This window comes from Eubalaena glacialis, chromosome 17 (assembly GCF_028564815.1).
Source record: "Eubalaena glacialis isolate mEubGla1 chromosome 17, mEubGla1.1.hap2.+ XY, whole genome shotgun sequence".
Lineage (NCBI taxonomy): Eukaryota > Metazoa > Chordata > Mammalia > Artiodactyla > Balaenidae > Eubalaena > Eubalaena glacialis.
Genome location: NC_083732.1, coordinates 6,221,159 through 6,247,548, shown reverse-complemented (window position 1 = coordinate 6,247,548; position 26,390 = coordinate 6,221,159). Strand labels below are relative to the sequence as shown.

The window sequence follows — 26,390 nt, the reverse complement described above, 5'->3', positions numbered from 1 at the left end:
GGGGAGGAAGGAGAGTGAAAAAAAAAGTCTTTTTTGATTTGTAATTACAACTTTCCTTAAAATGTCCTCATTTTCAGCAATGGAACTTATACAGAATTTTTTCTATTATTTTTTTCTTTTTTGAAAAATAACAATTTCTGTCTTCCCTAAAGATGCTGATGCTGTGTACTTTTTGGAAGGATGAAACAAAAAAACCCCTCTGTTGGCAACCAAGAGAAAGCAATCTTAAAGCACTGATATTTTAAACACTGGTGAGTCTTAGTTGTGTGAAATTAAATGGAATTTCAATTAACCTATGGTCCTTTTTGATTTACTAGTTTGGAGGCTGTTCTGTAGTCTGTGCTCACTCATGCCTCCATACACGTTTCTTTTCAGCATGACTCTCTGACCTAAATTGCAGTGAAATGGACTGTATGACACCAAATTTTTCATATCTGAACAAACTGAAGTCATCCAACTGCAAAACGCAGTTCACCTGCAAAATTCCTGTCAGAGTCATCCATTAGCGATGTTCTGCATTTTGGGGAAATGTGTGCCACAGTGAGGAACCCAGACGGTGGTTCCCCTGAGTTCCCATGGATAAGAAAGGATTGTCCTCCCAGAAAAGGACGGGAAGCTCTTCCATGAAGACATTGAAATTCCAACACTGTGGTTTAATAAGGATAAACAAGTTAGATCAATGAGGCAGAAGGGAGAGAGAGCTCAGAAACAGATCCACAGACTTACAACTGACTTTTCACAAAGGAACCCAGACAATTCAATGAAGAATGAAAAGCCCTTTCAACAAATGATGATGAACAATTGGATACCCATTTGGAAAAAATAGTAAACTTTGATCCCTACCTCACACCTAAAATATCAACCTGAGATAGATCAGAGACCTAAAAGTTAAAAACTAAAACTATAATGCTTCTAGAAAAAAAACAGAGGAGAATATTTTTGCAACCTTGGAGTAGGTAAAAATTTCCTAGAGTCACAAAAACACTAACTGTAAAAGAAAAAACTGACAAAATAGTCTTTAAAAAATTTTTCAACTTCTGCTCATCAAGACACTGTGAAGAAAATGAAAAGACAAACCACTAAATGAGAGAAAATATATCCTATACATAGATATGAAAAAGAACTTTTAGCCAGAAAAAATAAAGAGTGACTAATCAATAACAAAAGGACATACAATCCAACTTTAAAAAAAGGCAAAAAGTTGAACGAACACTTTGCAAAGGAAGATACACAAAAGACCTGTGAGTATATGTAAAGACAGTCAACGTCATTCGTCATGAGGGAAATACAAATTAAAAAAAAAAAGGGTAACTCAATTCTACGTGATTTTAAACGACAGTTAAGTTTACTCATTTGAATGTCATATTGCGCCTTTATATTATTACTTTATCAGAACCTTAGAATATTTTTTTTGATTCATAGGCCCTCAGTTCATTTTAAACCATGAACCACTGTTAACATCCACTTAAAACACCTTTCTTTTAAGTTATTTTTACCTCTTCAGCTTTTACCAATTTTTGGTAAGGGAGGTCAGCTTTGACCAATTTTTCTTTTATTTGTTTCATGTTAGTCAGAAAGCAGTTTTCCAGAAGATATTAGTATATATTTTATATGAATATAATTATACAACGGCCTTTTTGTCCCCCAGACTGACTTGTATATCACTCATAAAAGAAACTCACAACTAAGCATCTTCAGGCCAAAGGAGGCTTTAATAACAGTCTTGAGTTTGAATATCTTGTTTTTTCACGAGTTATATGAATTTAGGTTAAATTATTTAATTTCCTTAAGACAATTTCTTCTTAAATAAAAATGGTTGTACCAATAGCTATTTCATAGCTTCAAAAAAGGAGGGGGGGTGGGAGCTGGGCCCCTGCAGCTACTGAGGAGGTGCCCTGTCTGCAGAGAATATAAACAATAATCATAAAGCCCCTTGCAGACAATTCTAAAGCAGATCAGGAATAAAATACCTGTCCCCATGGGGCAAGCCGCCCCCAAAGTCACACAGCCTGGCAGCCCCTCTGAGGGCCCAGAACAGCTTACCTTCCTTGAACACTTCCTACGAGCCTGGCCCTGAACTAAAGCCCATTAATCATTTAATCCTTGCGACGGTTCCATGAAGCAGATACCACTGTCACCACTTTTCAGTGGAGGAAACTGGCTGAGAGGTCGGGAACCTTCTGGAGGCTACTCGGGCGGGTGGTGGGATGCAGGTGGGGCTGGCAGTCAGTCCAGCACCCGCCTTTGCGCCAGGAAGCCGCACTCGTATTTCTGACCTTCCAGGCATTCACCCCTCCAGTGATGGCGAGGGAGCCGGGGTCAGAAGGGGGGGATCTCGATTAAAACAGTTTTGAAGAATTTGGATCCTCAAGCATGATGCACAGCAGGACGAGAAAGAAGAACAATTACAAGGGCAGAGCCTCCAGTTCTGCTCCTACACTCTAATCCCCCAAGGTCCGGGGAACAGAGAAGAGCAGCCTTGCCCCAAACGGTGCACTTAGCTACCTAAATGTGCCCCATGTGTGTGCATGTGTGTATATGTATGTGTGCACGTGTGTACATGTATGCCTGTATATGTGCATGTGTGTATATGCATGTGTGTGCATGCATGTATGTATGTGTATATGTATGTGTGTATATGTGTATGGATTTATGTGTCTGTGTGTGTATGGATATGTGTGTGCATATGTATGTGTATGTGTGTATGCATGTATGTGTTTATGTGATTGTATGTTTGTATTGTGTATGTGTGTATGTGTATGGATGTATGTGTATGGGTGTATGCATGTGTGTATTGTGTATGTGTGTATTATGTATGTGTATATGTGTGTATATGCACATGTGCACGTGTGTATACGTATATGTGTGTAAGCATGCGTGCATGTGTGTGTATATATGTGTATATATGTATGTGTGTGTGTGTGTGTGCATATGTGTGTGTACGTGTGTGTGTGTGGGCACCCCCAGGCTCCTCTCAGGTGCTCTACCAGCAGGCCAGGCCTTTCCTCAGCCTCACTGGTGGGCCCATGGCAGGGGACCTGCGAGCTGGCCGGTGCTCTCACTGAGGAGAGCCAGGACCAACCGAGGGGCCGACAGAGGAGAGCAGAGCCCTCCGGGCAGCCCACGACCATCAGAGCGTGTTTTCAAGGTGGTGAACTCGGCCCTCAGCCATGGTGTGTACGTGGCTATAAATCAAGAGGTGATTAGATTTTGCAGCATTGAACCCAACCCTTCTGTTGCCCTCATTTAGTGGCCCTGGGTGGAAAAGAAAGGCTGACCCTTCCCACTGAAAACGCAGGCCTCTTCACTCTGGCTTGTGCTCCGCCTTGGCCCCCAAAGCACCAGACAGCCCTGGAAAGCACATTCTCTCAGGGTCCAGGTTCAGTGACAACACCCTGCAAATGCACCAGGGATGGGGATGAAAAGAGCACTGGGAGAGAGGGGTCTGTCCTCATCGTACTGGAACCCACATTGACAACCACAAGCTGGAAAATGCAACAGCAGTTCAAATAAACTACGCCATCAGTGTGAAAATTTAATTAACCTATCAGAAAAGCACCGAAACCTTCACAGACATGTGTACACACAGGAATCTATGCAAAAGAAGCTCTCATTTGATTTTAGTCAAAGCAAACTCAGCCTTCAGTGTAAGCTATAAACATATCATCTTGGGCAATTTATAAGGGAGCCCTCGGGAGATGTGTGAATTTTGCCTTCCCAAAGATCTTAGTTTTAAATGTGATCAAGCCCAATGAAAATGTAATCTGATACTTAGGTTCACACAGAAATGTCAGTGTTCTCTTTTAGTGTGACCTGATGTTTTTATTTTACATTTCCACACATTATGTTTCTTAAGTTAAATAAGTTTTGATAACCTGCAGAAATTGAAATGGTACTAAAAAACATGACAACACTTAAATTTCATTTGTTTTAAACCCCTGGCTATATTTCAGACGGCCTTGTCCTGAGAACTTTAAAAAGCTAGAGATATCCATTATTCCAAAATTATTTTATGACTGAAAATTTTCAGTTTAAAAAACAGTTACATAGTTTAGACCAGAGCTTGGCAATTTTTTTTTGTAAGGTCCAGAGCGTGAATATTTGAGGCTCTGCAGGCCACACAGTCCTCACCTCACCCGCTACAGCTTGAAACCAGCCGCAGTCAACACTTCAATGCAGGAACATGACTGTGTCCCAATAAAACTTTATTTACAAACACCGACAGCTGGACGGATTTGGCCCATGGGCCATCTTTGCCAGCCTCTGATCAAGGCTAGACTAAAATAGTGTGGAATCTGGTCTCTAATGTGTACTGGAAACTGATACGTGAGAGCAAAAAAGAACTATAGAAAGCAACCCCTTGTATCCAGCTGTATAATGTTAGATGTGGCAAATGCTCCTTGAGTTTCTGGATGTTACTAATTTACAAGATTTGAAAGTCCACACAGCGCATTAATGGGTGTTAATGCTGATCACAGCTGGAAACAGCGTGTCCTGGGTATGATTCAAGATGGCAAAGAAAGGGTTCTACTCACAAGGGAAGGCTTCATCTGACTGGGGCTGGATCTCAACAGGCCCAAGGCACCTGAAAAAGAAAAAGTCACTTCTGTCACTTAAGAGCACAACTGAATCCCTCAGCTCCCAAAGGGCACTGGAAATGCCAGGCTTTGAGAGACACACAAAACACGGAGGAGGAGAGAAGAGCATGACGTGTCCTCAGATGACACAAAAGAACTTGTGTCCACGGGTCTAAGGACAGTGAACTAAAATGTAATCTTTAGATCAGGAATGGTGACTATTTAAATGCCAAAAAGGAACATAACCCCCAGTGGGAAAAGAGAGACAAAAAAGCTGAAGTAGAGAACTGGGAGAATAAAGAGCCTATTCAAATGAAGTGGGCTAACGCAAGACCCTCGGCAGTGCACCTGCCACCAGGGGTCAGCAAAGGCTCCCGGCAGGTAGAGGCGCGGCCCTGGCTGGGCTCCTAACACGGTGAACCACGATGCACATGCCAAAATGCTCACTCTCCCGGGTGACAGGGGCTTCCCTGGGCTGGCACCCTCACTACGGAAGGCAAACCATTCAAAACCCAAACTCTCCAAGTTTGCCGCCTGAGTCCTTTCTGGAACAAGAGAGGGTATGAATAATGATCTCAGATTGTATATCACCATCCGTGGGAGTCTTTTTTAAAAAGTACTACTTTGAGAAGGTAGCAATTCAGTCCAAGATTCAATGGCCCATCTGATAACATGGTGTAGAAAATAGAGGAAAAACAAACAAACAAACAAAACAAAGAAGGACTGAGAAGGTGCTGTGAAATAATTGTTAATTTTTAAGATATATGAATAAACATGTAACTAGTCTGAAAAAGAAAACTACCAACTAAAGCTATTATTTATGTACAAACAGATGTATCCACATGTAGAGGTCTTTTGCTTTTGAGGGACACTCCCACCGTCAACCCTGACAGGCCTCCAGCTACAAATATCTCGGTAAATGCAGGTTACAAAATGGTCCACAGACTCCTCTCAACTGCTCTGATCTTCACAGTCTCCACCTTTTCCTATTTACTACATCCCCAGAGTATACCCTCCTCTTCTTTATCTATTTGTTCAGTTGTGTCTAAAGAAATACAGCAACTAAACCCAGCTAGCAATGGGTCTTCTGCAAATCCCGTTTTGGAAAACAACAGCGATCGCTGCTGATTCTTCAGCCATGCAGCTGAGGACCAGGGCAAGTTTCAGAAACGATCTGCTTGCTCTTGTCGGCTGGGGTTGAAGGAGACTTGAGACGTACACATCCGTTTGCCTTCAGGAGGAAGGGATCTGGGTGTACACTGCTCCTGGCTGAAGCTAGAATCTTCCTATCAGGACGTGGCAGGAGGACTTTCACACCCAGCTTCATTGCCCCACCTGCCAGGGTCTCGTATCTAATACTGTACATTGAAACCAAACAGAAAAAATTTTAAACTGAGCTGAAGTTCCACAGAGGGAGAGAAAAATATTGTAAGTCAGGCCAAATATTGAACAAAAGCTTAGAATAAGACATAAGTCACTGAGACACAATAACTGAAAACATCTTCCTGGAGCACCAAGGCCCAGGTCTCAACCCCTTTTCCTGCCTCTCTGCAATCACTGTTCTTGGGACCACGTGGCTCTACATCCCATATATGTGTTCCCGGCTCCCACACGTCCATCTTCTCCCCCGACCTCCAGACTGGTATGTCCAACAGCACCTCAAGGTCTCCATGTGTCTCTCTGCTCCTAGTGAGGCCCTCCCTGGCCCCCCATCTGCATTAGTTTCTGTTGCTGTGTAACAAGCACCCCACTCGCTTACTATCGCAGTCTCTGTCAAGGCCCGGGCATGGCTTGGCTGGCTCCAACCTAGGCTCAGGTCTCACAAGGCTGCCATCACGGTGTGGTCTGGATGGCCTTCCTCTAAGAAGCTCAGGGGCCTCCTTCAAGTCCCCATGATTGTTAGCAGAATTCAGCCCCTTAAAAGGCTGGAGCACTGAGGCCCCAGTTTTCCTGCTGGCTGTGAGTGGGTGCCACCCTCCTCTCCTAGAGGCAGCTCACAGCTCCCTTCTCCAAGGCCAGCAGGAGAATCTCCACTCCAGTCTGCTGAGACGGAGTCTTACACGAGGTAACCTGGTAATCACAGCAGTGCTATCCATCATCCTCACCAGACGCTATTAGCCCTACCCACCCAACACAGGGGGCACCTCAGAACTCTGCTAGCCACGCCTCTAAAACGCTGCCACCCACTCCCACAACACGCATATATATCCCCCCCGATTTATTTTCCTCTATAGTGCTTTTTACCATTTGAAATAACAAATACCTTATACACTTCCACATTTCTGCTTCATCTCACTGAAATATAAGCCTCACCAGGGCAGAACGTTTTGCCTGTTTTTGTTTACTGCTATATCCCCAGCCTGTAGAAGAATCCTGCCTGGCTCAGAGCACTTATCCACAAATATTTATTGAATGAATGAATGATTCACTACCTAGGTTTGCCTAAAAAAATCAGCATCTCAACATCTCCGATTCCACTGCTAAGCACAGATTTCTGCGACCTCTTTCCACTGTAGTTAGTTGCCTCACATCAGAACTTTGTTCAGTCACAAAAGATCAAGCTAAACATTATCCTTTCCATGGTCGCAAAGCTATATAGTTTTACTTTATTTATAGTTTTATCAGCCAACTATGTAGTGAGAATGCCACACTGAATATTTGCAAAACCACCATTTTTAAGCATACGCGAAAACAGATATGTTTAATGTCCGGTTCCCAGGCTCTGAGATGACTTCTGTTTGTTTTTTAATCTTAAAAATAATCTTCAGTCAAACAGTGGAGAAAGTAGGAAGTAAAAGCCAAGCTCCCTTTGAACAATGACTCCAAGAAAACCACGAGTATGTGACTAAGTCAGTGACTGAAACGAGAGAAGTATGGTTTTCAGAGGCAGCAAACATAACTGAAATATACACGCTGGGTATCTGTTTTACCCCATGCGCCTGTGGTTAGCAATGTTTTTTTAGGCGATAAAAAAATGTATGCACGTAAAACAATACTCATAAACCCAACTGCAAGTTCTGTAACAAATTGATGACTTACCTGATGTCCAGACTAAAAACCACGCACACGTGGCCTCCACTAAAAGTAACTGAATGCCACTCAGGTGATCACAGGTTGTAAAAGGCAGGCTGATTGTCTCTTTCATCTTGTTTAACTTTCCCCACTCTTGTTTATTTTACTAGCACTACTACTACTAATGTAATTCAAGGAACACAATAAATTTCTAAATCTCCCTCGCCAAAGATAAATGAGCATTCATTTCTGCATTCCTGGCTGGTTTCTGCTTCTGGCTTCTCTCCTCTAACCATATGTACAGTTTCCAGGTTAATCTGCCAAAAACAGTGATTCTGGGAAGTCCCTCCTCTGGTTATGAACTCAGGGTGGCTCCCTATGGCCTCGCTCCTCAAGTTCACAGCCCTCTCTGGGGTCTCGCTTGTCAAGTTCCTAACCCGGATTAGGCCTGTAGCCTGGGTCAGTCTGGTTTCTATGTTAACAGCAAGACTCTGACCACTTGACTCCATCCTCATCTGGCCACCACTGGCCTTGGAGTGATTGGCTAAAAGGACACAGATCAATGAATGAAAATCACAAACATCAAACCCTAAGCCCTACTGACTGTAGAGACATCTCTTTACATGGAGGACAGACTGCTTCTCTTTCCCTTAGAAACACAGTAAGGTTAAGAAAGAAGAAAGTCCATAAAACATGGTCTTCAGCATCTCAAAGTGAAGCATGATAAAGGTAAATTGAAAGTATTATGGAGGTAAATTTGGCATTTCCCAAGCATCCTTTTTTTTTTTTAATGTAGTTTCATTTTTTAGAAATAAATTTATTTTTGGCTGTGTTGGGTCTTCGTTGCTGCACACGGGCTTTCTCTAGTTGCAGCGAGCGGACTCTTCATTGCAGTGCGCGGGCTTCTCATTGCACTGGCTTCTCTTGTTGCGGAGCACGGGCTCTAGGTGCGCAGGCTCAGTAGTTGTGGCTCACGGGCTTTAGAGCGCAGGCTCAGTAGTTGTGGCACATGGGCTTAGTTGCTCCGCGGCATGTGGGATCTTCCCAGACCAGGGCTCGAACCCGTATCCCCTGCATTGGCAGGCGGATTCTTAACCACTGTGCCACCAGGGAAGTCCTCCCAAGCATCTTAACTGAGCTTTCTGTGGAGGCAGAATTCCAACAGGGGCCCCAGGAATTCCCAGCCCCCTGGGGCACAGGCCTGCACAGTCCCAGGACAGTAAACACAGTGGATCTCACTCCTGTGATTAGGAATGTTACATGTCACATTAACCTCAGCTAGGGGGTCTGTCCGGATGGATCCTTCACTCTCATGCATCCTTTAAAAGCAGAGTTTTCTCTGGCAGGTCACAGAAGAGAAAACGAAGCGACTAAAAGCTGAGGGGGTCCAAGGTGATGCTGCTGTGATGTTACGACAGGGCCCTGGGCAAGGAATGGCGAGTGGTTTCTAGAAACTTCTAGGAACAGATGGCAGCCTCGGCCTCAGTCTTGCCTACAACCTGAATGAGCTTAGAAACTGATTCCTCCCCAGGGCCTTGATCTAGACCACGGCCTGGCCAACATCTTGACTGTGAGGCCCTGAGCAGATCCAAGTCCAACCAGGACGGACTTGTGACCACAGGACTCACAGGAGCTGAGAAACAGCTGTTGTTTGTGGAAATGTCATGCAGAACACCAACATGCTTTCCTCTAAGCACAGCCTCTGCTCACATGAAACGACATCCTAAAAGCACCTCCAGGACTGTCGAATGTCCTCATGGGTAGCAATGTATAGCCAAAAAGACAAAGAGAAAGAAAAGCATAAGAGACCTCCAGGGAAATCTCTATCCTTCTTACAAAACCATGAAATCTGGGAACAAGTAGAGTATACAAACCTGTAACGACAGACAGTGCCTACTCTAAAGATCATCATGTATAAGCAATACTTCTCACAAATGTTAAAATAGGAATCGTCCCTTCCACGATATTTTTACTAACGTTAACATCAATAATGGCCACATGAACATTATAATTTATTCAGGTTCCTATGATATATATTAGGAAAGGTGTTCATCTTTTATTCATCAAAAGAATAATTGATTACCTACTATATACAGTATCCTTTGTAAGCGCTTATTGACTAATTCCAGGGAAGGCTAAGAAAAACATGCCATCTACATATTATTACAAGAAAAAGTAAATATTAGAGGATGTTTGCCCACTGTTTTTCTTAACAGTAACCATTAATCACTAAAATACAAATGTTCTGTATTTCATTTTGCTTTTATAAGCAATCTTAATTATTTTAATGTATAGATATTTGTTTCATTTCTACTCCATGCTAGGCTCTCTGCTAGGCACTAAGAAACACAGATAGTAAGTCAGCCCCTGATTTCCAGTTACCCAGAGTCTATTAAGAGAGAGAAACAAGGCTATTAAGAATTGAAACGAGCAATTTCCATCAGTACAATATTAGTGGTATGGGGATTACATAAGGTGCAGTGTAGCCTGGGAATTATATAATGTTCAGTGCAATGGTGCTGAGTAGTCAATTAAGAAAGTGTGTATCTCCACCCATCCATCCGTCCGTCTGTCCGTCCGTCCATCCATCCATCCATCCAAGACTCTTACAAGTTAAACAGAAACATCTGCCCGAATTAAGGGCCGTTCTGACATTTGCTGTGTGCCTGAGCACTGTGACCAACTACAATTTTTAATGAGGGAAAACTAGCTTTTCATGAAATACGTCTGTGCACCGTCGTCTACTCAAATATGGAAGGCAGCTGCCAGTTCTTAATCTGTCACAATTAAGTTTACACATTTCTAATACAACAGTCTTAGTACAACAAAACTTTACCCGCCCCTGGAAAGGGAACACCATTTTATTCGCTAACTTCTAAAGTTCTGATAGAAAGTGGCATTAAAACCACACTGACTCCCCAGAAACAGAGTATATGAGAGTTTGGGACCTGAATCAAACCAAACATTTCACCCCTGACCCAGCAATGTAAAATGACAATAATTGTATTCTTGGAGGGGTAGAGTCATTAAAGTAGAAAATACTGAGTGCTATAGTTTATGAACACACACAGGCACACACAGGCGCACACACGCACGCACAAACACACACACACAGTATCTATTATACCAGTCCTGCTGGGAGGAAATGAAAATCTTAATCCCCATCACTCTAACTAGGTTTTTCTTAAGTGAGAAATTTCCCCGTGATAATGCTTGTCTTATCTGGCGTTTATTTTTAAAAGGATGAGCCATGACTTTTCACACAAGCTGTTTTCAAATTCCACCCCTTAAAATTATTCCTAAAAGAACTTTGTTAGACTCAGTCGTCAGATGTTTAACATCTGCTGTGCGCTTGACAAAGTCAGGGATGCAAAACACAGTGCTTAGAAATCACAGGCGTGGAAAGAACATGCTGACGGGATACAGTGCAATGGACAGTACGTGACCCCAAGCCGTCACGGAGTTCATACGTTGGCTGTAGAGATTTGGCTCATAAACACGCAGGACATTAAAAAGCAATAATACATGAAGCGACAAGAGGAGCAGGAGGGGAATACTTCCAACAGATGATCCCTGCTCTGTCCCAAAAGGCGGGCAGCCCACCTGCCACGAGGTCCCGCCGCTGCTCTGTTGTGCGACTTCCCACAGGGGGTGAGATGGGGCCTCTTCAGTTTATGAATACCAACTTTTAGTTACTTTAACTTAGTGACTAAGGAGTAACCATTTATTCCCAACTAAAAACAAAAGTCTAAAGGCTGCTCAAAGGCGGCGCCCAGAGCCAGGCTTGGGGAGACGCCGGCACAGCGCAGGGGAGCCTGGAGCCATGGTCACACACGACACGCCCCCATCCCCGCCACGGACATTGCATCTTGGTGTCCTGTCTGCCCGAGGGGGATAATGAAAGGGACGGTGACCGTCTGCGTGAAGGGCACCTCGGGCCCAGCACGGCACTAAGTGCTTGTGAGGAGCATCGCGTGTAATTCTCACCAGAACCTTTCGAAGCAGGTGCCGGGCCGGGAGAACAATCTAGAAATAATAACAGAATGGGGCCAGCAGGACAGGGTCGTTGTGAGGATTAAGTGACAACAATATTTTATGATCATGAGCATTTTGCCAGGCACGCAGTACTTCATACATGACGTGTATCACCATTACTGGGCTGAGTGAAGAAAAGGGGCAGGGATTTCAAGCAACGGAAAAGAGCAGGTTTTGCAGAAAGCCTTCGAGAAAAAAAGCCTTCGAGATGGCAAGTAGACCAGTACTGAGAAGAGTTCCAAGGAGGAGAGCGGGAATGGCTGGGGAGGTAAACCTGAACTCGACTACGGCTGCAGCTGAGCGCCCAGTGTCCACATGCGTACCTTTTACCCCCATGGTCCAGGGCAGTTAGCACAAGGCTTCTAAAAATGAAGGTGACATGGGATACTATTTCATTGAGATCCACCTACAGGCAACATGCAGGGAAGACTGAAAAGGGAACAGCTAAGGGACAGAGGGACTGATCGGAGGCAAAACTATGTGGTAAGAGAAGATGGGGGTTACCTTGGAAGAGGAAAGGTAGAAAGAAAAGGGCAAACACGAAAGAACAAAAATACTTAATGAGCGGATGCTCCAAGGTTTTCCGAAGATGGTTCCTTGCTAATGGAAGCTCAGTGGTACTAGAAGAACAGTCAGGAGAGGATGCTGGCTTCGCAGGAAGATCAGGGAGCCATTCGTGACGTCGTGAATTTGAGTCTGGACTGGAATATTGATGCCGTGGGTCTAGCAAGTGGCATAAAGGTTGGGATAATCAATGGGGAAGCACAGGTGTGGTGTGATGTTCCTGGGCGTAGGGTGAACCAGTGGCCAAGCCTGAGCCCTGGGGGATGCACACACTTAGGTCACAGGAAGTGAATGGACAGAGAGGGCAGGGAGGAGACGAGAGACTCTGACCTGGGAGGACCGAGCGGCACGTCACAAGGTCCTGAGGTGAGGGGAGGAGGAATGAACCAAACGTGTTCCTGATTTATAAATCGGATCAAGAGCCTAGAGAGAGCACAGAAACGAGGCAGAGCCGAGGGAGGGGAAGGACGGAGGAGGATGACCACGGACAGGACAGGGCGTGGAGAAGAAACCCTTCTTCTCCATGATGTGGGGGCGAGGGCATCAGGGCTCAGAGGGTGAGAAGAGTGAAATTAACACTGAATCTTACGTCAATATCCCCTTTAAAACAAAAAATATTTAGCGCCACCGAAATATTCCCCACCAAACCTGCACGAAAGCAACACTTATGCTTCTATTTTTACCCTCAAACTATGAACAGAAAATTTTCCTGAAAAGAACTTACATGTGCTTCTGAAAGGGACTAAGAGAAAAACCACTGCAAAGTACTGTTTGCTAAACAATCCACTGCTGACTGACTCGGTGATAATGAACTATGCTCAAGCACTCGAGAGCCTCAGGCTGGGTTGAAGGATTATTAGGCAAGTATTTAGAATCAACACTGAATTTCAACAGCACATATGTAATCCAAGGCATGTGAATCCATTAAGCTTTTATGCTAATAACTGTTCTGGAGAAGTTTAAAGGGAGGTAAGCTGAAGTTTAAATTAAGTCCTACTTTGACGTTAAAACAATTTCTTTTCAAAATTCTCAAATTGGTCGCCAAGCGCACTAACTTCCTCCCTGAAGAATCTATTTTTAAAAACACTAAAATCTCAATATTCATTATGCACATTAAATAGTCTCTCAAGTTTTACAAGAGAGCAGTCATTTACCAAAACAAGTATAAACTGTACAGAGACAGACTTCCTCTATTACTGTTTGATTGGAAATTACCTCTTCACATACTTACTAAGTATCTTGCTTGATTAATGTCAATTTCAAAAGCAAAGAGAGAGAAAGGAAAAGAGGACATAATTATCTGCAATCCCATGAGGTCTCCCATGCGTCTCACCAGCCACTGAGCCTCGGTGCCCGGAACCACATCCCAGGCCCCGCAGCCTCCAGGCATAACACGAGGTGATGAGAGAAAAAGCTGCAGCCTCCAGGTCCACGCACATGAGGTTCCAGCCCATGAGTACACCCCCTCATCCTCAAACCTCACTACGAGCATCCTATCCAAACCCAGACCATGACGCCAAAGCTCAGGTCGTTCATATTTACCTCTTCCCTACAGATCGGCCGGGACGCCTGGACTAAGGCATAAGAATGATGTCACCACTTGGAATCCTGCAGAATGTTCAGGTCGCTGCTTCCCCAAAACGTAAAGGAGCTCATTCTTCTCGTATCGTCTTCAGTTCTCATAGCAGGGAAGTCTACTGAGTTCCCATTTTCCACCTCATTAGGTTCGCGCGGGGAACACTATTTCAGTATATTGTCTGAAAACACTCCTTGCCATCACCAATATTTTCTCTTCATGACGTCCATCCAACTTTCTTGTGCTTTGAAAGTGCGTTAACATGATGGTTGTCACCAACGTCAGCTCTAGAAATCTAAACAGGCTCCTTGGTTCAAGCCGTAAGACCTAAGACCCTACGTACTATTCTCTCCGGCACGTGTAAGGCCACTTGGCGTTGTATATTCAATTGCACCATGATCAACCAGGGAATGTGACCCACAGCCGTCCTCTGGCACACGGCACACACCCAGCACAGTGTAGCATAAGCAAGGAGATGGAGAGTTTAAAACTTACAACTAGTGCCTGCCTGACTGGGCATCAATCACTCTTTTACAAAAGTGAATGTGAGCAGGTGATACAAGTTGAAGACTAAGAAACGGTAAATGTGCACGCACATTTCCTTCAAACCCCTGACCTAAGGGGTTCCCAAAAATGAACCAGAAAGGAAGAAATTATACATGTAGAAGTGGTACTCAGACATTCTGTTTATCTCAGGTTCCTTAAAGGGTAACTTGCACTTAGTGAGGATTCTTGGTATATAAGTATAACAGGAAGAACACAATGTATGGAATGACAAGGCTTCAGGTTATATCTGACAGTTAATGTCTGGGCTCCTACAACCTCTCTGTGCCTCAGTTTCCTCATCTACGAAATGGGTACTCCAGAATTGCCACAAAACAACAAATGACTTCTGAGAATCTAGAAGACTGAATTACTAATATTTTATTTTAAAGTCTACATTGTGTATTAATATATAGTAGAGACTAGTTCTGATAATTTAATTGCATAAAATATAAAAATTCAACTATAGTTAATGTGATAATGCTAATTTGGTCATCATGCCCAGGAGGTATCACATTTTACTTTTCTGATGTGAATAAGTGCTCTTAGCTGAAAGAAAAATTCTCCTTAAAGAAACGCCTGCCCTGTGGTATGACAATCTTAATACAATTTCTTTTTTTTTTTTTTTTAATTTTATTTATTTATTTTTCGCTGCATTGGGTCTTTGTTGCTGTGCAAGGGCTTTCTCTAGTTGCGGCGAGCGGGGACTACTCTTCGTTGCGGTGCGTGGGCTTCTCATTGCGGTGGCTTCTCTTGTTGTGGAGCATGGGCTCTAGGTGCACGGGCTTCAGTAGTTGTGGCACGTGGGCTCAGTAGTTGTGGCTCGCGGGCTCGAGCGCAGGCTCAGTAGTTGTGGCGCACGGGCTTAGTTGCTCCGTGGCATGTGGGATCTTCCCGCACCAGGGCTCGAACCCGTGTCCCCTGCATTGGCAGGCAGATTCTTAACCACTGTGCCACTAGGGAAGTCCCTCTTTTTGTTTTATAAGATGAAAATACTCCTTGGTTTGTGTGCTCAACCACTGCAATGGTTTGCACAGGTGGTCATTGAATAGATGAATAAATGAATAGATGAAACTGGAATTGCATTAAAAGGCAGCACATGAAGTACAGCTGGTCATGGAAACATGCAAGACTCAGGCCTCCTGAGCACAGAGGGTACCCGGGCAAGGCAGCAAGCAGGTCAGTTCATACACTGGAGCACCCACTGGGGTCAGGCACTGCTCCAGACCCTGGGGACAGAGCTGTCAACAAACATACAAGATGCCCTCACGGCACTTATTACCTCCTAGCTCTACTTGTCAACTTCCTAACTGAATAGGAACACAGCAGCCAGGGAGAGTGTGATCACAGTGTCAGAGATGGGGACACACTGCACCCGTGATGACGTGACACACCCAGTGCCGCTCTGAGGGGCTAAGAGAACACAGTTCCATGGATTAACAACAAGGTCCTACTGTAGAGCACAGGGAACTATATTCAGTATCCTGGGATGAACCATAATGGAAAAGAATATAAAAAATAATGTATATATATGTATAACTGAATCACTTTGTATACAGCAGAAACTAACACAAACATTGTAAATCAACTATACTTCAATAAAAAAAAATTACCACCAACATATGGAAAAAGAACACATTAAAAAAAAGAGAGAGAGAGAGAGAACGCAGTTCTAGTGCCCTGAGCCACACATGGGGGAGACCCAGTGCTGGGTCTCTTCCTGCAATAAACGTGGCAACAGACAGCCCACTGCACAGACCTGCACTCACCCACTTACTGCCAGATGACGATTAATGTCACTTCACTAATTTTTAAAACAACTCTTTAACAGACTATTAAACTTTGACTTTTAACGGATTAAAGCTGCTTTTAAGAAAAGAGCTTTTTATTTTAGCCAGTTAACTCATTATTTCCTAGAACTAAGGAGTATACGTGCTATACATCCTATTTAATGCTGAACATATTTAATTCACAAAGCAGCTTGCAGGCTTCGTTTCAATTCATCCACACAGTCTTTTGTCCTTGTTTTATGAGAATTTCCAAGCGCTGCCAGATTTTAACCACAACTGGCACTTTCCTAAAGAGTATCCGTGAATCCCTAAATTCCAATGCGTGAGTGAGTTTTGTTGGCCTGCAGCTAAACGACGGCCAAATTATTTCACACTGGCTTTTATTTTGTGATTCTATTGCGTGAGGTCTATAATTTGCAAAATTACTAAGCTGATTATTTTGTAAGTGTAATATCCACAGCCTGGCCAACTCCATCTACTTTAGAAATTAGCACAGGGATTTATTTTGATTCTTCTGTTGCAGTCCTAGCAGTTTTACTTTCCTAGTAGCTGCTGCTTTCATATAGGAGCTTTAGCGTATGGAAGTTTGCTACATAAAATATTTATTTTTTTCATTCACACATTTTTAACTGAAAGGGAGCTTTGATGCACTAAGGTGAGTTTATAAAGCATGAACTCTTTTCATAGGTACAGTATATTCATTTTCTATATGCTCATGAAAGTTTTCTAAACAAAGCAGACAGTGGTACAGGCTGTGTTATACTACTCGTCCTTGGAGATGTCACAACCACTGTGGTCCATGTGAGTGGCGCCCTAGGACCACACGCCATTCACTTGGATAAGTGCACATGGTGCCTCTGACCACCCAAATGTCTCCGTGTGTACCCGTGCTGCTGCAGAAAGCAATTCCCAAGTAGCACAGACAGGGCTTTATGCAAGCCCCCCAAAGGTATGTCAGAACTGGGCGAAGAGTAGTCATATTCATCGGTTCAAATACCTCCGATGAAAAGGTTCATGTATATTCGCACAATCAAACCAAACACAAAGGAATCAGGTAGCAGTATATTAATTTTTTTGGAGAGACAGAGAGGCATGTCATTTGAGAACGGAATTCTAGAGCCAGTCTGATTGGGTTCAAATCCTATTTCACTACTTATTAGCTGTGTAACCTGGACAAACTATTTCACCTCTCTATGCCTCAGTTTCTTCATCTATAAAATGCGGATAAAGCAGAACTGAACCCAGAGCTGGGATGAGGATTGAATGAGGTGAAACATGTAAAGTAGCTAGAACAGGGCCTGGCAATAGTAACCACTATTTAACTATTCAGATTTGGTGTTAGTATTATTGGGTAAGAAAATCAAAGCAGAAAGAGATTAAATAACTTGTCGTGGGTTTGAGAATTAGTCAGTGATTTACTCCAGAATGAAAATGAAAGCTCTTGATTTACAAGAAAGAGTTTCCCTGAGACCACACGTTTTACATTCCAACTTTTTGAAAAGGTAAAACCTACGACTTGAAGTAATACTTAGGTCTGAAAAGCAAACTCCCATGCACTTCATGGCTTTGGTGATGACACAGGTCATCCCTAACGGGCCACCTGGGCTGACATTTACTGGCTGCCTCTCCTCATGGGGAGGGGCACACCCAGTGGACAAACAAGTCCAGTGTACATTATCAGCCGTCGACGAGATTTCAAATCCTAGAAGAGAATCATTCTCAAAAAGCTCTTGCGTCTTGGCCTGGTGAGGTGCCTACTGTTTTCATTCATGTTTTTTAAATATCAGCCAATTTCCACTCGCACCTTGGAAAATCATCTCATTCATTTCAGTGCAAACAGTGTCCCTTCCTGGCGCCCCGAGGGAGCCAGGTTTATTTCCACAATGTGAAGTGGACAGCTAGAAATCAGAAAAGGTCTGGGTGTGTTAACAAGTGGATGCTTTTTATCTATTTCAAATTTGAAACAAGGGTCCAGGGAGATTTGATCACTGATTTTGATGCAGATTACAGCTCTTAGATAATGGAAAACAACATGCACAGGAAAGCAGTTCTTCCCTGGCACCTCCATCTGGTGCACGAGAAAAGTGCAGTCTTGCCCAGAGCACCGCACACGGGCCATGCACACACTGTCCAGCTGTTCCAAAATCGTCCAGAGCACCCACCTCTTAGACTGTTCTCCAGGGGCTGTGTTAACATCAACTAACTAGCCACCCTCTCTTAAGAAATGAGATCGGGAGATTGCACTGAGCAAAATTTAAATTTGTATAGTAAAAATTCCAGATAAACCAGAAGTCTGAATAAGCCAGGAACAGGTACGCTGTGTAAGACAATCTGTGTAAAAGGGCCAAAACCCAAATGGGTCACATGACATCATCTCTGAGTAACATTAGCATTTCACCCACAGTTCTCATCACCGTTGCATTGAGCTAGAAAATGAGGAAAAAGCACCCAAACCCTGTTTCTCAACAGCTTAATAAAAATGCATATGTTCTGTTTTTAAATCAACGAACATCTGTGATTTTCAAATGTCTTCATCATAAATGTAATTAGTGTAATATCCTGGATCAAACATAGAGTATGGTATCTAAAAAGAAGGAATAACATTATTTTCAGTCTAATAGCATTACCTGTTCTAACTTACTGCTTTATTATAACAGTCAAATAAAAAATGATGTCTTATGGAAGCAGAGAAATCCGAATCAATCTCTCTTCAAGATAAATATGAGGAAACTAAGGCTTGGAGAGTTTATACAGCTTATCTGAGGCCAAATCCTGCCAAGGGCTGAAGCCAGACCCCTGCTTATTCTATACAAGAAAGACCTGGGTGCCAGGAAATAAGTTCAATGCTTAGTGCTGCTTCCTGACTTACAGCAGCACTGTTAAGTGCTGGTGGTCAGGTCCCTACAGGTTCGTCGAGTCCTGTAGCTGAAAGTGAGAGAGGGGTGATGTGTGCACACTTACCGGTCAGGTCACACCAGGAAGTGTTGTCGACCTGAAGTCCTTCCTCCACCAAAACCCCAATGCCACATGTTTGTGACAGTCGGTGACCACCCTGATAAGTGAATTTCCCTACCAGGCAGCAAGACTCCCCCGCTCACGGCTCACCTACTGGGACTTCCTCTGACTGTGGCTTCCCCTCCAAACAGGCAGAAGTGACAGAACAATGTCAAGTCACTATGGGGGGCGGGGAGACACCACATCATGAAAGAACACTTTCATGTGTTCTTTGGTTGTTGGTTGAAATGTTACCACCAGTTAAGTGATGGGGAACACCAAAATACATAATCAGGACAGGACGCTTTAAGTTTGAGTAAAAAGGTAGAATAGGAGAAGAGTGGGAAACAGCACCATGGTTTAGAATTAAAGGGTGGTCCTATTTCTTGCTAAAATGACCATTTCCACTTAATGTTTATTCACATGGTTAAGTTATTGTGTGGTGCCCTAGCAATTGAGATTTTCCCATTTCTAAACCCATTTCTAAACCCCTCTTTAAAAAAACAAAACCCAAAACATGTGCATTTGTCACTAAAATTTCTTTTAGCAATAAATCCTATGCCAACAAAGTTGCTGAAATAAGGATGGGAGAGAAAGGAAAAATCGTAAGTGGACATTTAAAGCCTCATTAAAACTGAGTTTACAAAACGCTGGTCCTGATCTGAGGGAGACCCTAGAGCACCTAGGGCCCGGGAGCACCTAGTCTGGGCCTCTAAGTGCAGTTTCTCTTTGAGTGTATCATTTTGGATGTTGGTAAAATGAAATGCTCAGAGAAAAGCAAATTGCTTCTGCTTGCTAGACAGTCAATAAATTGTCACAGAACACAGATGAATTCGCTCTGGGGACAATAATTTGTGCCCCAATCAAGAGTAAGAAAAGGTAAATGTTTTGCAGGAAAAAAAAAAAAGTAAAGGGACAACCCAAGGAGAGCTGAGGCAAGTCAAAGAAGAGGCGACCTTCAGAGAAGGAGACAGACTTCTCTCCAGGCCGCTTGGACCATGGTTAGAGGGCAGAGAGGACCCAGTTCTGAAATTCCTGGTGTGCTTCCCACTGCCCAACAGACAGGCCTGGCTCCACACAGTCCACGACACAGAAATAACTTAATTACTGTTTTAAAAATTGTGCAAAAAGAGCTCCAGGTAGTAAAATGCAAGACCAAGCAAACTCAATGCGACCCCACATTGACAAGGCTTTCTCCAGGGACGGCGGGAAGTTCGAAAGGGAACAAGGAGCTGGTGACAAAGGCTTCTGTGCTCATGGGGACACTGCCTGAGGTTCCCCGGGCACCCTCGGCCCCTGCCAACCAGCAAAGCAGGTGTTGAACACATCACATTCACTCAAATTCAGAATGACCAAAGCCTCTGCATTTTTAACCCGCCCCACTCGCAGGCAGCTCTCACAAGGAGTCATCCTCCTACCATTCTCAGGGCTCATCTTCCCTTCCTAAAGCTGGGCCAGTGAGGAGGGGTCCTGGGATCGTTAACTGTTAACACAGCCAGGTGAACTGTGTCACCAAACTGAATGTGGGTCCACTTGCCCAAGGAGCAGCAAAGCCAGTCTACTGACACCAGGGTGTGATGAAGGAAAGTACAGCATTTATTGTAGAGCCAAGCAAGGAGAACGGGCAGCTAGTGCTTAAAAGCCCTAAAATCCCTGATAGCTTTCAGGGAAGGGTTTTCAAAGACAGGGTGAGGGAGACAGTCACAGGGTATGTGATCAGCTCATGCTCAATTCTCTGAATGGCTGGTGGTGAGGTGACAGGGAGGTGTTTTGGGAAACTCAACCTTCTGGTTCCATGTGGTCTGGGGTCTGGGTGTTGGTGGTCAGCATGCAGTTACTTCTTCCACCTGGTGGGAGTTTTAGTATCTGAAAAACAACTCAAGAATATGGCTCAGGATATTATATAAGTCCTTGAGGAGGAACTAAAGGTCCCTGACTTTGTTTTATGGCTAAACTATTATTATTTTGTCTTGCTTGACTGCTTTCCTTTGTTTCTGCATTTTTAAAACTTTCTGATTAAATCTGTTCTTTGGAACTCAGGGACGGCCTAGGAGGCTAAAGATTTTTTACAAATAAGAGGCAGGGGGCATGGGGGGTTCTGTCCCTGGGAAGGCCCTGCAGGGTCCTGCTCGGTTTCAACCGGACCCTAATCCCAGGCCCTGCAGGCAACACCCTGCAGGATTACCCCAGAAGGACACAGGGAAAATGCCAGTTCGTCAACACTAATGCAGGGCTGGTATGCTTTTTCCAGCTCCATCAGGGAACTTCTATCAAAAAATCTTGGTGGCTCTGTTGAATGTTAAATTTATAGAAATATGGGATCAGGTAACAACCCTGGCAGATTAGATTAACTGTGCACTTCTTAAGAGCAGGAGCCCTGCCTTCTCACATGGTACTGTGGATGCCCAGGACACGTCTGCTAAGTGAACTATTAAAGGAGCAGATGCAACCACACGGCCACCTAGGAAACTCCTGGGTGTCAGCTCTGCTCCCAGAGCCCCCAGGTGAAGCACAGCTGTCCCGTACTGGGGTGCATATTGAAGGCTGATCACTTGCAGTATGATTTAATGCACTAGTTACTTTCTGTAAATATTTTAATTACATGAAGAATACTTATATTAATAACAATAGAAAAAGACATCTTTGCTGCATTCTTATAAATACATTAAATGAAGGCAACTGTCAGATGGTCTCAATTTTCTCCCCTGTAAAATAAGGAGTTAAAGTTAAACCTGCAACATCTTAAACACTCCAGGATTTCGTATGGAAAATACAACACAGCTCTGAGTAAACAGCACAGACATCAGTGATGTCCTAGGGTTGATGGAGGGAGTGATGGCAGCTGTGTCACCTGATCCAGAGTGAGCAATACCTGAGATTTAAAATTTAAGTGAGAAGGGACTTCCCTGGCAGTCCAGTGATTGGGACTCCGTGCTTCCACTGCAGGGGGCCCAGGTTCGATGCCTGGTCGGGTAACTAAGATCCTGCAAGCTGTGCGGTATGACCGAAAAAATAAAAATAAAAAAAAAAATAAAATTTAAGGGGCTTCCCTGGTGGCACAGTGGTTGAGAATCTGCCTGCCAATGCAGGGGACACGGGTTCGAGCCCTGGTCTGGGAGGATCCCACATGCCGCGAAGAAACTGGGCCCGTGAGCCACAACTACTGAGCCTGCGCGTCTGGAGCCTGTGCTCCGCAACAAGAGAGGCCGCGACAGTGAGAGGCCCGCGCACCGCGATGAAGAGTGGCCCCCGCTTGCCGCAGCTAGAGAAAGCCCTCGTACGGAAACGAAGACCCAACACAGTCATAAATAAATAAATAAATAAATAAATAAAAGTCAATAAACAAACAAACAAACAAAAAAGATATTCCCTTAGCCTCCATCAGATATAGTCCCAATCTGGAACTGTGGATCAACCAACAACCTCCCTTTAAAAAAAAAAATAAAATAAAATAAAATAAAATAAAATTTAAGTGAGAAAAAGCTATGACACATTTATGTGCCATCAGCAATCACAGAAAGAAGAATGACACGCTTTTTCAATACAATCACCCTCCTAAAAGGACCTTTTGAAGATTAAGAAACAAAAATTGGGTGAGTTACTAGGTCAGAACAATCTAGAATTCATTGGGTCCCATACAGCCTGCATCTCAAACCCAGACAGTCCCTGTCTGTGTCACGTTTTGGTGATGCCTATCTGCTCAGACAGAGACCAAAGAAAGAAGAGCATCCTTTGAGATAAAATGCAAACTGCAGGGTGGACACAGGGGAGGCAAATCAAGATAATGACACTTGGTGGCCCTGAATGACAGTGAAAAAGAGAGAAAAGAAATGTCTGCTTTCCAATTCTAATTAACTTAGGAAACAAATCAGAACACGTAGCCAAGAACAGTACTCGTTGAAAAGAGACGTTACTAAAAACATTTGAAAGACTATAAACTGCACTCCTCCTTAAAATGGGACATCATCTTTATGAATGAAGTGTGCATCTTAAATTGGAAACATTTTCGGTCAATAAAATAAACAAATTTCCCTTCAGAGAAGGGAAGCCAAATTACACATTTGTGTACAAAAACCTGAAAAAGTGCTAAGTATTGTGTTTCTTTACAAAGTATCATATGTACCAATTAGAAACATTTACTGTAGATAACAGGCTTTGCAGAAGGTTAATCAGAGCCTAGGATTATAGACCAAGTTGGAAAAAATTTTTTTAACATACTTGTACCTTTATGCCGTGAATACATGAGAGGTCTATCAATTAAAATTAGCTTAATGATCTCAAAAAACCCTCAGAAACCAAAACTTACCATCAGATGTTTTTCTCCTTTAACTCAACAGTCAAACAAGGTAAAAATAAATAAATAAATGTATGGTTGGATATTAATCAGGGAAATCCAGTCAAGGAAAATCTAAATTTATATTACAGAAATTCAAAAAGACAGGACACTCAGTACTTGGAGAAAAAAAAATTCAAAGTCTTAGGGTTTGAAGAAGCGTATATCACTACATATTGAAATATACTCCTGCTTAAATGGTTTGCTCTTTGATGGTACTCAGGTCAGATCAATGCCAAAAGCAAACAAGGAGGCAAACTCAATGAGAGTTTAAACCAATTGTCACCTCTGGGGGTTGTACGTCTGCAGGGGAGGGACCCACTCATTTATGCCATTCAGAGCAGCAACTCAACTACTCCGAGATTTGCAGAAAGTTTCATTAAGCACTGCTACAAATTTTGAGAAGTAGCTGTATTGTTTTTACTTGTTTATTCTCAGGACAAATCATAACCTATGTGCAACCATGTAACCAAGTCGAATTTTTTAAGTTGTGCAAATTTCAAAAAAAAAAACAAAACCAACCTAATCAAAGAGGTTAATGTGTCCTCTTGGAAGAGCACTAAGTGAGATCAGAAGTCACAGTGTGAGATTTCTGTCGTAGGAATGAGCACTGCAGATAAAAGACTAAGTCTTGATTTCAAAGAGAACATAAAACTTCTGCCTGAACCTGGGTCTCTCCTGCTAAACACAATGGTCAGACTGTTCACTGCCACAGAGCAGTGATGGTAATAGAGCAGAATGTTTTCCTCTCAAGTTAGCTGAGAAAAGATAGAGCAAAGAACATTGACAAAACCCTCAAAGAGGTGGGTCTGAGTCAATATCAGAGATGCCCCACCACGGATCGGAACGGAGAGGCAGACTGCGCCCTCCCCGGGTGTGTCACGTATGGAGAGGGGTGTCGATCAGAATACAAGTCAGCAGCAGAAAGGGCAGGGGTGGCATTACTGCTCCAGCCTCCTTACTGCTGGTAGCTGGACTTCTCATCAGGACCCCGGAAGAAGCCCAGGCCACTGCTCGGGAGCCGCTGAGAGAGCAGGGACTGATGGGGCCTCAGTCAAGGTCTTTCTCCTAAGCAGGCAGGAGGCGGGGGTAGGGGAGAGGGCAGATGGGGAAGGAGGGGGGTGGGGAGGGAGGGAAGACAGAAGGAAGAGACAGACTCGAGCCCACCAGCATCCTAAGCTCAGGACAGAACACGTGCTAGTTTCACTGCATTCAAAAACACACAAAATATCACCCCACCCCACGGAAACGTCTTAATTTACAGTTTAAACTGTATTACAGTAACACTTGAGGCAAATTTGAAAAGTCATCATATTCTCAGCGTTCTAACAAAGGAGTTTCTGTGCTCCGATCGATCCCCTTGCCACTCCCAGCTTCACTGAGCAACCCAATGTCAGGCACAGGTGCGAAGATAACAAGGCAGGTGTCCACCTCCAGAAGGGCTCAAAAACCTTTGCTTTCTGAGGTGACTCACCGTCACCTGAATTATGTTCTCTTTTCTTTAAAAGATATTCTTAAGCCAAGTAATATCACTTGTTTCAAGTGTACAGAAAGCAAATGTGTAAAACAAATGGTAAGAAATTCTCTAATACACCGTGGCTCAAATGTTTTTTGGGTTCAAAGTACAGGGAAAAGAATGTCAAAGTGTTTCCTACAAGCATCATTTAATTTAGATATAGTAGAATCAAATGTTATTAGATTTCCATTGGCTTCCCTTTTTATAGTTTTGGAACAACCATATAGCATGGGTGATAAAACATTAGTATTCCTCACATTTAAGAGTCATGGAAGAAAGGCATCATCTAAAGAGAGAAACCAAAACAACTACACATACGTATCATGATCACAGACAGGTGCTAATGGATTCTAATGCTATTCAACATCTTTCATCTTCATTCTTAAGTTACTTTTAAAATTTCATACAAACCCCCAAGACACTGCCCTTTATATTTAAAAGATAAGAATATTGCTAAGAATAAAAGGATTATGGGAGTATGTAACTCTTAACTACTCACTCCAATGGCCAATCACAACCAAAACATTTATGAATTAACTTTTGTGACCAAAGTGTAGACAATGGTCTAATAAACTAAGGATGAGATTTTAGTTAATAACATAACTTGATATACATGTACCGCCTCGTGGACAAGCTGAACGGACAGCTGTTTGGGCCCACCTCTACCCTTAGATGTTCGCCACACTTGGGGTCACAACGTCTGCCCTGTTCTGATCGCATCTGCTGACAATGTTGTTATTTTACCTTATCACTGAGGACTGCCACAGGCGGAGAGTGCTGTGTGCCCAGCACCGCCCATTTCACACGCACCACCTCATTTAACGCTTATAGTAACCACGAGAAATAGATATTATCACCTCTGTTCTGCAGAAGATGATAGAACAAAAGCTACTAACATGTATTAAATGTTTCCCACGTGCCACTCTACACAGCAACTCATCCTTCAGTGCTCACAACGATCCCACGACGTGGGCACTGCTATCATCCTGACGTGGCAGGTGGAGAAACCGAGGCACAGACAGTGAACAGCTTTCCAACATCACGTACATTACACATGGCCGAGTCCAGACGCGGACCCAGAGCCTCCTGTCACCAAAGCCACCAGCCCCAGGGAGTCTGGCTGTGTCCCACCTATAAGAAGACCTCCAGCAGCAGGCAGGAAGGGGGCAAGGGGTGGGTTGGCCAGAGCTGGACCCTCTCATCCACAAGCCAACTCATAAATCTGGCTGGGACCGTCCCCCCAAGTTTCCCTGGAAAAACTCACTGTAAAGAAAATATGCCTGTCTCAAAGCTGGCACAGCTCCACTGTCCCTGGAGCTTCTAAGCAGCGTGCAAGGTGTCCCGGGATAAAGAGTCCTGGTCTGGACGATGCCCTATGTCCACCCAACGCTCATCAGTCGCTTAGTTCCTATGGCCCACGAGGTGCCGGACCTCCCCAGGCTCTCAGTTA

The 26,390-nt window shown here is 43.7% G+C and overlaps 1 protein-coding gene across 4 annotated transcripts in view; it reads right to left on the bottom strand.

The window, feature by feature from the left end:
• Window positions 1-26,390, bottom strand: part of FAM110B (family with sequence similarity 110 member B) — a 134,859-nt gene that overhangs the window by 74,432 nt on the left and 34,037 nt on the right. For all 4 annotated transcript variants that reach the window (XM_061172008.1, XM_061172009.1, XM_061172007.1 and 1 more), the window contains exon 3: window positions 4,536-4,585. The gene's annotated coding sequence lies outside the window, so the exon portion shown is untranslated. The remainder of the gene's footprint in view (window positions 1-4,535; window positions 4,586-26,390) is intronic.